General features: G+C 58.8%; 1 long non-coding RNA gene across 1 annotated transcript; it reads left to right on the top strand.

Annotated features, from left to right (window-relative positions):
• The first annotated feature begins 7,167 nt into the window (after positions 1–7,167).
• On the top strand, positions 7,168–11,276 carry LOC122233539. Its single transcript, XR_006211136.1, has 2 exons — positions 7,168–7,660; positions 8,073–11,276. It is a non-coding gene; the product is annotated as an uncharacterized LOC122233539 (long non-coding RNA).

The raw sequence follows: 11,276 nt of genomic DNA, 5'->3' as shown, positions 1-11,276 counted from the left end.
GACGAATTTCAGTGAGCTCAAAACCGCCCCCCCGGGGACAGCGACACCACCAAACAGCAGCTTTCTTTTTTTCACTGTTGATTCTGAGCGAGATCGTGCAAGCGGGGGAGGGGCAGAGAGCGAGAGGGAGAGAGGACCCCAAGCAGGCTCCTCGATGTCAGCGCAGAACTGGGGGATCATGACCTGAGCTAGGCCCCCAGGCCCCCCACAAAGTATGTGTTATAATGGACACACAGTAGATGTATAATCAGAAAAAGTTCAAAATTTTGTAAATTTTCGGAGTGTGCGGGGAGCGGCTGCCGATGGGGTGCGGGCCTTCTCGGGACAATGAGAACACGCGTTGGCAGATTCTGTGTTTGAAAGGTTGCTCGCTTCATGACATTTGGAATCCCAAAATCAGTGCTTGCTTTCCTGGTCATTTGAAGACGCGAATAATGACCGAGTCGCCAGGTTTGCGCGTGCCCGGCTGAGGTCCAGCCAGGCGAGGCCCCGGGATGGAGACAGCCTCGGCGCAGGGCGGGCGAGCGGCTCCGGCCAGGCGCACCAGCTGTGAATCCCCACTCCGGCACCTGTTGGCCGAGTGACAAGTTCACCCGAGGTTTCTGAACCTCACTTTCTCTTCTGTAAAATAGAATCCACCAGTAGGAGTTGTTTTTCTGAGTTACAGGGCTACCTATCATCTATGTAACGTGTGCCCGCAGGCACATGCCTGTGTGTGCATGCATGTGCCCCTGCGTGTGTGCACTTCCTCTAAGAACAGTGTCTCAGTATTAGCTAACTCCGTATTTGTGGCGACTCCATCCCACCGTGCATAATGGGGATTAACCTTCTGGGATTAGACAGCGGTAGTGGTTACACAACTCTGCGAATATAATAAACACCACTGAATTGCACGCTTCGAAACCATACACTTTTTTTAAATGCTTATTTATTTTTGAGGGAGAGGGTGTGAGGGAGGAGCAGAAAGAGGGGGACAGAGGACCCAAAGCAGGCTCCGTGCCGACAGCAGCCAGCCCGAGGCAGGGCTCAAACTCACAAACCACAAGATCACAACCCGGGCCGAAGTCAGACGCTCAACCGGCTGAGTCACCCAGGTGCCCCAAAGCATACACCTTTTGATACAAATGATATCTCAATAAAGACGTTATTTAGAAAGTGAGCCAATAAGATTCAAAATCGGAACAGCCCATATGTATTACGTAATTGCGATGTATTAACAAAAACATTCCCACAAGGAAATATCCAGGATCGGGTGGTTTCATTGGTGAGTTCTACCAAACATTCAAGGAAGGAGTAACATCAATATTACACAAAGTCTTCCGGGAAACAGAAGAAGGGGATGTTTTCCCTTATTTTGTGAGGCCAGCGTGACTCTGGCCCCAAAATCAGACAAACACGACACAGAAACATTAATCGGCTGAATCTAAAGTCTATGTGGAAACGCTCAGCATGTGGGATCCACAGAGCAATCTGGGAACAGGACAAAGTGGAAGGACTCACACAGCCTGACTTCAAGGCCCAGGGCGGAGCCACAGAATCGAGACAGCATGGCCCTGGTGCAGGTGGACAGGCGGCCTCAGGAGGTGCGGAGCGAAGCCCAGACGCGGATGCTCCTGGGCACCGTCGTAAGGTTTCCAACACGGTCCCCAGAGCAGTCCGATGGGGACAAGGCTTCTCAACAAGTGCTAGAATTAGATTATTCGTTGCTTTTACTTAAAAAAACAAGAAGCCGTCATGGAGCATTGGTCAGGACGGGCTCGGCGCCGGGCAGAAATGACTGCACCCTGACCGTGCGTCTGTCCACACCACGCGGGGGCTTGTGCGAGTCAGGACCCGGCCCCTTACCCCTGGGCCCAGCAGCTGTGGTTTCCGAGCGGCCCAGCATCGGCCAGAACAGTGGCAGAGACAAGAGTGATGAGATGCCTGACGTGCCCACCAGGGGCCCAGAAGGGACACACATTCCTTTGCCCGCGTGCCACTGGCCTGAAGTCACACGGGAGCGTGGAGAAGCGCGGGCCTGGTGGGTACCGATTGCCGGTGACGCCGAGCGTGCCGAGGCCGGTCGCGTTCCTACTGAGCACTTGTGGCTGTGAGAGGAACATTCCGGCTTTCAGCCAGCACGTGCCAGTGCGTCTGCAGCTGGGAGTCCTCCCGACAGTCGGGAGATCATGACCCGAGCCAAGTGGAAATCAAGACTCGGACGCTCAACCAACTGAGCCACCCAGGCGCCCCATAACGTTTTGAACATGTTTGTAATACCTGCTTTAAAGTCTTGTTTGATAGGGGGGCCTGGGTGGCTCAGTAGGTAGAGCATCTGACTCTTGATTTCAACTCAGGTCATGATCCCCTGGTTCATGGGATCGAGCCCTGTGTCGGGTTCTGCACTGGCAGCATGGAGCCTGCTTGGGGTTTTCTCTCTCTCTCGCTTTCCCTCTGCCCCTCCCCCACTTGCATTCACTCTCTCTCTCTCTCTCTCTCTCTCTCTCTCAAAATAAATAAACTTTAAAAGTTTTTAAAAAATAAACTCTTGTTTGGTAAATCAAGACAGTCTTTTTTTAACTGGCTGCTTTTTCCTTGCCTGTGGATAATATTTTCCTGTTTCTTTTCATTTCTTTTACTTTAAAAAAAAAATTATTTCTTTGAATAATGTCTACACCCAAAGTAGGGCTTGAGCTCATAATCCCAAGATCAAGAGTTGCATGCCCCTCTCACAGAACCAGCCAGGCGCCCGTTTCTTTTCATTTCTAGAAAATTTTCACGTGTACTGGACATTGTAGATGATATGCCATAGAAAGTCTGGATTTTGTTATCTTCCTCTGAAGAGTGTTGATGTTTGTTCTGGTAGACAGTTTAATTACTGACTGATCATTTTAAACTCGTCTAGTTTTGGTTTTGTGCTTTTTTAGGGTTATCTGTGCAAAACTTATCGTGTTTCCCCAGGGCCTCTGACTTAGTGGGATTCGGTCTCCGAACTGTCACCCCTGTACATTTTATTAGGGCTTCAGAGAGAGAAGAGTAAGCTTGCCTCTAGTGGCCCTGACTTATAAGGATCAGACTTTCCAGGTCTTAGGTGGATGCCCAGGGAGTGAACGAGGTGTTGACAAGCCGTGTCTACTCTGGCTGGGCCAGAGTTCCCAGGTCCCCAACACTGGTCCACAACTACTCCTCTGTCTGTCTTTAACCCCTCTTGGGTAATCTTACCCTGCACATGTACAGCCCTATCCTCGGCCGTGGTCTAGAAGGGAACCAGACAGAGACCACCCACAGACCTCTGGGTGCAGCCTCCTCCTCTCTAACGCCAGGCCTGAAGATCCCAGCCCCTTCAATTGCCTCAAATCCTGATCTGCTTCCTCTGCTTGGCAGGATCATATGTTCTTCTTGGATTCTGGCTCCCTGCCCCTCAGGTGGAGGTGCTACCCCAGGCAAAGCATCCGTGGGTCTAATCTTAGGGGTTTCTATCCACCAGGGACGGAAGTCTTGTGCTGCCTATTATCCACTTCCGGAAAACAACTACTGGGCATATTTCGTCAGGCTCCACAGTTATTTACAGTGGGAAGGGTAGTCTGGAAACCTGTTAAAACATCACCAATGGAGGGGCGCCTGAGTGCCTCAGTCGGTTAAGCAACCGACTCTTGGTTTCGACTCAGGTCATGACCTCATGGTTTTGTGAGTTTGAGCCCCGTGTTGGGCTCTGTGCTGACAGCGCGGAGCCTGCTTGGGATTCTCTCTCTGCCTCTCTCTCTGCCCCTCCCCAACTCGTGCTCTCTAAACCAATCGATCGATCCATCGATCACCCCTGGAGGCAAATGTCTGTGGTTGTTTGGCCCCACGTTTTTAGCTCATGGAGAGGACAGTGTGTTGTAAATCTCAGTCTGTTTTTCACCTATCCTACTCTGATCCGAGGGGCGAGTTATAGCTGTTCTTGAGGAAGCACTAGCTGGTGGAGGGTCTGCTGGGGCCTAAGAGACAGAAATTCACCTAAGCTGGGCCAGCTCCCAAGGTGGGGGGGGGGGGTCCGTCGGACTCCCTAGGGACACCGTCATGTTGGGGGAAGGGACCATCCTCTCCATGCACTGAGCAAGGCCGCAGGATGGAGAACCCAGTGCCTGCTGGCAGGAATCTTGATGCCCCTCCCGAGCTCGGCATCCCTCGTCCTAATCCTGGGAGTAGGCAAGATGGCTTTTCCCAGGAGCATTGCCTTACACTCACCCTGGCAGAGAGCCCTTGTGCCTCCGGCAAACCCGCCCGAACACTCCCTTACTGGAAAGAGCTTAGTCTCTTGGCAAAGGAGACCCGCGGCCAGGGCTCCCCATCTGCACCTTACACATTATGCTATCATCCCGTCATAGTGGGGGGAGCAGAGGTCCTCAGGCCTTTTCCCACCGGAGAAGCTGTCAGCAGTCTGAAGGCAGGCAGTGTCCCCAGGACCCAGAAGCCTCCAGGGAACGGACCCCTGCCCAATAACCCTGACACCCAAGGTCTCCCTCTTATTTTCCAAAGCCCTGGTGCCAGGCTGCGAAAGAATCAGCTTCCGGGAGAGGGGAGACCCTCTACCCCCAGGAGCGGGGTCAGGGCTTTCGGGAGACGGCAGGTGCAGGCAGCGGTGGGAAGGCCGGAGAAGTCCCGAACCTCAGCTGTGATCGTTGCCTCCACGCCCGGCTGACTCGGCCAGTGCCACTGGCTGAGCGTGGCCCCTCCCCAGGTGTCCATCACTCTCCCTCTAAGGCTCCGGGCCCCAGCGACGTGGTGAGGACTGGCCACGGTGGGTGAAGATAAGAACAAGCCCACACAGGAAAGCTAGTGGGCTCGTCGACTGGCTTCTCGGGCTGTGGTTCGTGGCTCACGCTCCAACTTGGAACGGTGCCTCCCACGTGGCCCGACGGAGGGTGCCGGCTCCAAGGCCCTCAAAGGAAACCTTGCAGGAACCCTTTCTCTATGGTGCCCACGAGCCTGAACACCTTTCCACAGGGGGGTGCTTGAGGCAGGAAAGGCCTGGCACTGAGCCCACAGACACCCCCGGAGGCAAAGCCTCCCTCAAACTGAGCTCCTGGGGTGACCTGAGCCCTGGATCCCACTCCCTGCTGGGGGCACAGAGGCCCAGGGGGAGAGATCTGACCTGGGTGCCCCGTGCGGTTGGCGTGGGACCGTCACCCCTGCCGGCTGCCGGCCACACAGACCTTCATGCCCAGAGATGATGGGGTCCTGGAGGGCTTAGGTCTTTTCTGTCCCCTCGGCGTCCAGAAGAAAACAAAATGCGCTGTTGAGGCGGCCCTCGGCTTCCGCCCCAGTGAGGCGAGCATCCCCAGTCTTACCTCTGGGTGTATTCAAAGGCTCCAAGACCAGGCTGAGCTCCTGGCCCAGGTGCAAATCTGGCTTAGCAGCGTCCCCAGGAGGCACCTGACCCAGAGCCGGTCAGAGCAGCCAACGTGCCTTGGCCCGTCCTCCCCTGAGACCGGCCTGTGTGACCGGCCATGGGGAGTGCCAGAGTGGACCCTAAACACAGTGACAGGATGTGGCTAAGCCTGACTCCTGGCTCAGCCCGGCGTCACGGATGAACCTCCGTCCCTCTGGCCAGACGTGAGCACACGCGAGTGCTGCCACACGTGTGCCTGTGTGCGCACACACGTGTCCGTGTGTGTCCCCATGTGAGTGCCCGAGCACACGTGCTCACATTCACATGTGGTGGTGCATGTGTGCACACACGACCAGTGAGGGAGGAGTGGTGGCCTGTGTCCAGTGACCTGGACAGGTTTTCTCCCCCTCCCAGCTTTCTCTCAGCTGCGCCTGCCTCTTGCCTCCTCCAGGAAGCCCCCTCATGCTGCCTTCAGCCTGATGCTGCTCTGAGTGGTTTGTGTTTTGTTAATCTCCACTTACGGATTCGGGGGCCCTATGTCCAGGACAGGTCACCGTCGACAGTGCTGTCCTGATAACTGTCCTATTGACTGTGACACAGTACTGCCCCCAGTCTCGGATGCGGGCCAGCTGTGAAGGCAGAGGTCTCTCCTGTGGTCATCTTGTACGTGCCCGTGCCTGTCCTTCCCTACCAACTCGGCCACAAGCGTCCCGTGCCGGCACCCACATCCTGTGCTCTTTGCAGCCACAAGCTGGCAGTCCCTTGTCTTAGAATGTGCCATCCATTCGCTCACTCATCGTTCCTTCGCTCCGCAGTGTAGTGCTAGGGAAATAATGGCGGAGCACCCTGTCGTGCTGGGGTCCTGCCTGTCGCAAGTCACAGAGTGGATGCGGTGGGGGCGGGAGCCACAGCGGGGGTGCGGGGACCCAGAGGGACGACCCTCAGAGAAGCTGACGTGCCAGCTCGGCTTCCTGGGCCCACATTTGAGAAGGTGGACGAAGCAGCTGCGGCGAGTGGGGAGAGAGCCTGGGCCTCTACCGGCTGACGCGGCTGGGAGCCAGCGAGAGTGACCCGGCCTCGGGGAGAGGGAAATGGGGGCACAGGCAGATCAAGAACTCCTCCTGAAGTAGAACCAGCGGGTCCTGGTGGGCAGCAGGTGGCCAGTGGCGCTGAGGAAAGGTCTGGAACAGATGCAGGCTCTGGCCTGAGCCGTGGGTGACGACCGGGCTGTGGCTCTGGCTCTGGGGGAGGGCCGGGTCCCACAGCGGGAGGCTGCCACTTGCTCAGCGCGACCAGCACAAGGGCACCTGCACCCCCCGTGGCACCGAAATGCCCTTCGGGAGACAGCCTTGGTTTCTAAGCACTGTGTCCACATTCTGTAGGTGTAGAGACCGTGCCCGCCCGCACCTCCCAGCCATGGAATTTTCCAGGCCCTCCCAACGAAAAACCTTCCAGCCCAGACAGCAGGGTGGGATCCGGACTGCGGGTGGCCTCCTTACAGGCCTGTCCGGTGCCCAAGCCTCCCGGAGGCCTCCATACCCTGCCTGAGCACAGCCTGGAGCCCAGCCTTTTCTAGTGGGCCTCGCAGGGTCTGGCCCTTCGGTGGGAAGTCCCTTCCCCCCACCGGGAGCCCACCTGTCCCTGATCCGAGCCAGCTCTGACTCAGTTCCGCCCCACCCCGCTCAAGTGTCCTCTTTGCAGCTCAAGTGGCCAGGTCTGGTTTCAGGCAGGTCTACTCAAGGGTGCTCTCCTCAAAGTCAACTAAAACCTCCCTCCCTCTCGAGGACCTCAAGGACAGAGCCTGAGAAGCAAGCCCAGAGGCCTGGGAACGACCTTTGTCCAGCTGCAGCCAGGCTTTTCATGTGGTGCCCCTGGGCACCCGAGGCCTCTCCCTGCCCTCCCCCCTGCCCCCCATCTCACAGCACCTGCTGCGTGATGCACACGAAGTCCTCCTCCCAGGCCCTCTCACCACAGGGAGAGACCGAGGTAGAGCTTGGGCAGGGGTGGGGGGCAGCTTCCCACTGTCTCCTCCCCTCAGAGTCCTGACATGTGACAACGCGCGCAAAACACTGCCAGCCAGGGAGGCTTGCCTGAGCCCTCGGTGTCCAGGGTTTTTACCGCCTGTGTGGCTGGCCGACCTTTAGACCCCAGCCGTCCCCAGAGGCCGGGCCTGATACTACGTCTCCTGAAGCCCCCCGCGCAAGTCGCACCTGAGACCACCCCGTGGCCAAGGCCCCCAGGCAAGCCAAGACATGCCTGGCAGGCGGGACCCTGCAGAGGCCTGGAGGTCGCGTCCCAGGAGCAGAGGTGAGGGCGGACCTCTCTGGGCCGCGAATTCTCTACCACCCGCAATACTAGAGGCCTGGCGTTTTGCCAAGCAGGTGGGCGCCCGCTCCTCGCCCCGGCCCCGGGTGGGGGCTCCCTGCACGGGCGCCCCCGCCACAGCCTGGGTCACACCCTTCTTGTGGCCCGTTTCATCGTCCCCGTCCCCGGTGGGTCCGCCACACGCACCTCCAGTGCAGAGCACAGGCCGGCCTGCGGTGGGTGGGTGGGCATGCGGTTCGTGACCTTCCTCTCGGAGACTCTGATGAGCCTGAGTCGGGCACCGGGGCAGGTGTGAGGGCCCCTGGCAAACCTTTGCTCCGCAGCCCTGCTCCGGGCATGGACGCCCCTTCCGCTGTTGCCCTGGGGTGCAAGTGCCCTCACCCTCTTGACTCAGGGCCGTATCCCTGGGAAGACAGCCTCCGCAGTCTGCCCGAGGCGAGAGGGGAGAGGGCAGAGGCCCAAGGCCGGAAGCCAGAAGGCAGAGGCAGGCCCCCGGAGGGCTGATTTGGTGAGCTGAAGAACTCAGAATCTCAGGGGTAGAAAACAGTCAGTAAAGCAGGCGTGGGGGCAAGTATATGTGTGTGTGGTGCGCCTAGGGGTGGGGAACGCGTGCGGGTGGGTGTGTACGTGTGTGAGCTGGGGCAGGTGTGCGTGGGGCTGTGCGAGGCCCCCAGGCCGCCTCGTCCCTCTGCCCGGTCTCCGGCCCCCGGGGGTCTGCCCGGCCTGCACATTGTCACCTCTGCCCCCCGACGCGGGCCCCGTCACTCACCCTCGTGGTCTCGGCCCGGCTCTGAGAGACCCTGGCGGAAGCTGGGATGCTGGGGCACGTGGGGTGTGGCAGGTGGCCACTCCCGGCACAGGTCCCAAGGGCCTCCTGGTGCTACGGGTGCGGGGGGAGGGGTCGTCCCAGCCCCAGGCCCGCAGGAGGGACCTGAGTCCTAGAAGACACGCCGCCCCTCTGCGGCCGCACAAAGCCTCACCCTTACAGTGCAAACAGACCCCTCACGCCCCAGGGACCCTGTGTCAACGCTACAGCAACAGTTGGTGAAGAGCGGGGCCCGGAAGTCTCGGACCGGACACACGGACGCACGCGGTGAACCCCTAAGTGTCCCAGGAGCTCAGCGTCTCTTTGCCTGAAGAAGCGGTCACGGCGGCCCCAGAGAGGGTCCCCTGCGGAGCCTGCTGGTCCTCGCAGGTGCACGCCCCTCCCACCCCCCCTGCTCTAGCCCCTCGGCAGACTCGATGGACGTGAGGTCCCGGTGGGACGTGAGAAGAGGCGGGAGGCTCACCAGAGCAATCGCCCGGGTTTGCTGATTCAGATGCACGGGAGCGGGGACACATCTGTGTGCAATGGGCGCCAGGGTGTGGGGCCGGTGCGGAAGGAGCAGGAAGCTCCACGCAGACGTGCACGTGGCTCCCTGGGCAGAGCCTGCCCGCCGCACGCGTGGCAGCCTGTGGGTCTGCCCGCGCTTGCCCGGAGGACGGGGACCGGGCACAAGGGTGGCCGCCAGAACCCTCTGGAAATGCGGGCTCCGTGGCACGCTGTGCGGGAAGGTGCCCACGGGCGCAGAGAGACTGGAACGTTCCCGCGGGGAGCGACTTTGCCAGACCCGGAGCCCGGGGGACGCCCTTCTCAGCACCCTTTTGGGACATAAATTCCCATCGGGCTCTTCTCTGCGGCCGCGCTCGGTCGGAACGGTGGCCGTCCAGCCGGGCTTCCGGAGTTCAACGGGGGCAGGGATTCCGAGCGACGCTTAGTCCCCAGAGACGACGCGATAGTGATCGCCACAGAGGTAGCAGGGCCGGGGCGCAGTCAGAGCCGTGCGAGTGCTGGGCTCTTCCTCCAGCAGGCGAGGAGCCCGGGTCAGCCGAGGGCAAAGAAGCGCGGGCTGGTGGCGGGTGCACAGTAGTTGTGACCGTGTGGCCACGTGGCCGGTTGCAGGAAAGAGCGCCACGGCCATTCCGTTGTGATTTGTGTGCGCTTTCGCGTGCCTGTCAGCCCGTTTGCTTGCTCTCCCTTCCTCCTGGTCCCACCCCATCTGCCACCCTCTGAGCCAGCAGTGGCCCGCCTTCCGTGTCAGTTACAGGGTGGCTGAGCCACAAGAAGGGATGCGCCGCCCGTGGGGTCCAGGGCAGCACGTGTCCAGGGTGGGCTGTTGGCTGAATGACGTCAGGCACATCTTGCTCCTGGCTTTCCCCGGAAGCGAAGTGCTCCGTGGCGAGTTCGCACCGGTGGGTGCGTGCTGCGCACGGCCGCCCCTGGACCCAGAACTCCTTTCCCTGTGTACTTCCGAGTCCGTGTGACCACAGGGAGTTTGCCCGTGATTCAGAGGACACACGAAGCTGCAGCAGCCACGTTCTTCTTAGTGTGAAGGACCAAGCTGTGAGGTCTAGTGCCGTCACCTTCCACCCCTGGGTGGGAGCCAACGGCACCGGTGGTGACACAGGTCACCAGCTGACGGCGCCCTGTGAGACAGGGCGCCGCCTCCCTGGCGCTCCTGACCAGAGACACGCAGCATCTAATCGCGATGGACCCCGGGCAAGGCAGAGCTGAGGGACTTTCCGCAAAAGAACCGACCTCCGGTCTCCAAAAGGTCATAAAGGTCAAGGAAAGACTGAAGAGTGTCCTGGAGTGAGGGAGACAAGAGGGATGAGCCAGCCCCAACAACGATGACCTTGGATTGGGCCCTTTCACTACCCAGAACTGAAATGGGGCGTTTCCGGTTGGCCAGGAGAGTTAAGTTCCGGGGATGCGCTGAGTGGGGGGGACGGGGGGCAATGGGGAGCAGTCTTCCCGCGCTGGGGCGCTTGGGGGCAGGGGCTTGGGCCACATGTTGCCACCACAAGCACAGAAGCGGCTGGACACGAGGAAGCCTGGGGAGCCGATCGGTCTGTTTATGACCCCGGTTGTGGTGATGGTTTCGCGGGGCTGGGCCCCAGCTGCTCTCACTGTACGTTAAATCTGTGCAGTTTAGTATTGGTAAAAAGGAAACCGCGAGGCCCCAAATGTAGTCACTCACGTCAGGGACCCGTTAGCCAGTCAACCGGGGAATGCCCTGGTCAGCACCAGGACATGTACTGAGGGACCCCTTCTGTTCCCCTTAGGAGGGCCACGTGGCCTAAAACAATGCACTTTGCTACTAATTTCCTTTTTTCCATTCCCTCTCTTCCTTAAAAACCCTTCCTTTTCTGCAGCTCAACGGAGTTCCTCTCTGCTTGGGGATGAGATGATGCCTAATCCACGAACTGATTAATAAAGTCAGATGTTCAATATTTGCTCAGTTGAATTTCTGATTATCTATCGACTGTACCTCAATGAAGCCGTTCTTTACGACAAGAACGTCACTGGGACAATTTTTAAGACCTGAAAGGGAGCTGAGGACACATGGTGGGGACATGTGGTGTTAGTCCCTTGGCTGGTGTGTGTGTGTGTGTGTGTGCAGGATAATGTTCATTTGAAGGAAACAGACACTAAGCTACTTGCGGGCGATGGGGTGCTAGTTTTTCAAACTACTCTCAAAACGGTTCAGAGCAAACGGTTGTACTATCCTTGCAATCCTGAATGATTTCAGAATAAAAATGATCCGTAGCACTTGAA

The sequence above is a fragment of the Panthera tigris genome, chromosome E1 (genome assembly GCF_018350195.1).
Source record: "Panthera tigris isolate Pti1 chromosome E1, P.tigris_Pti1_mat1.1, whole genome shotgun sequence".
NCBI classification, from domain to species: domain Eukaryota; kingdom Metazoa; phylum Chordata; class Mammalia; order Carnivora; family Felidae; genus Panthera; species Panthera tigris.
This window is presented reverse-complemented; position numbering and strand designations above follow the sequence as displayed.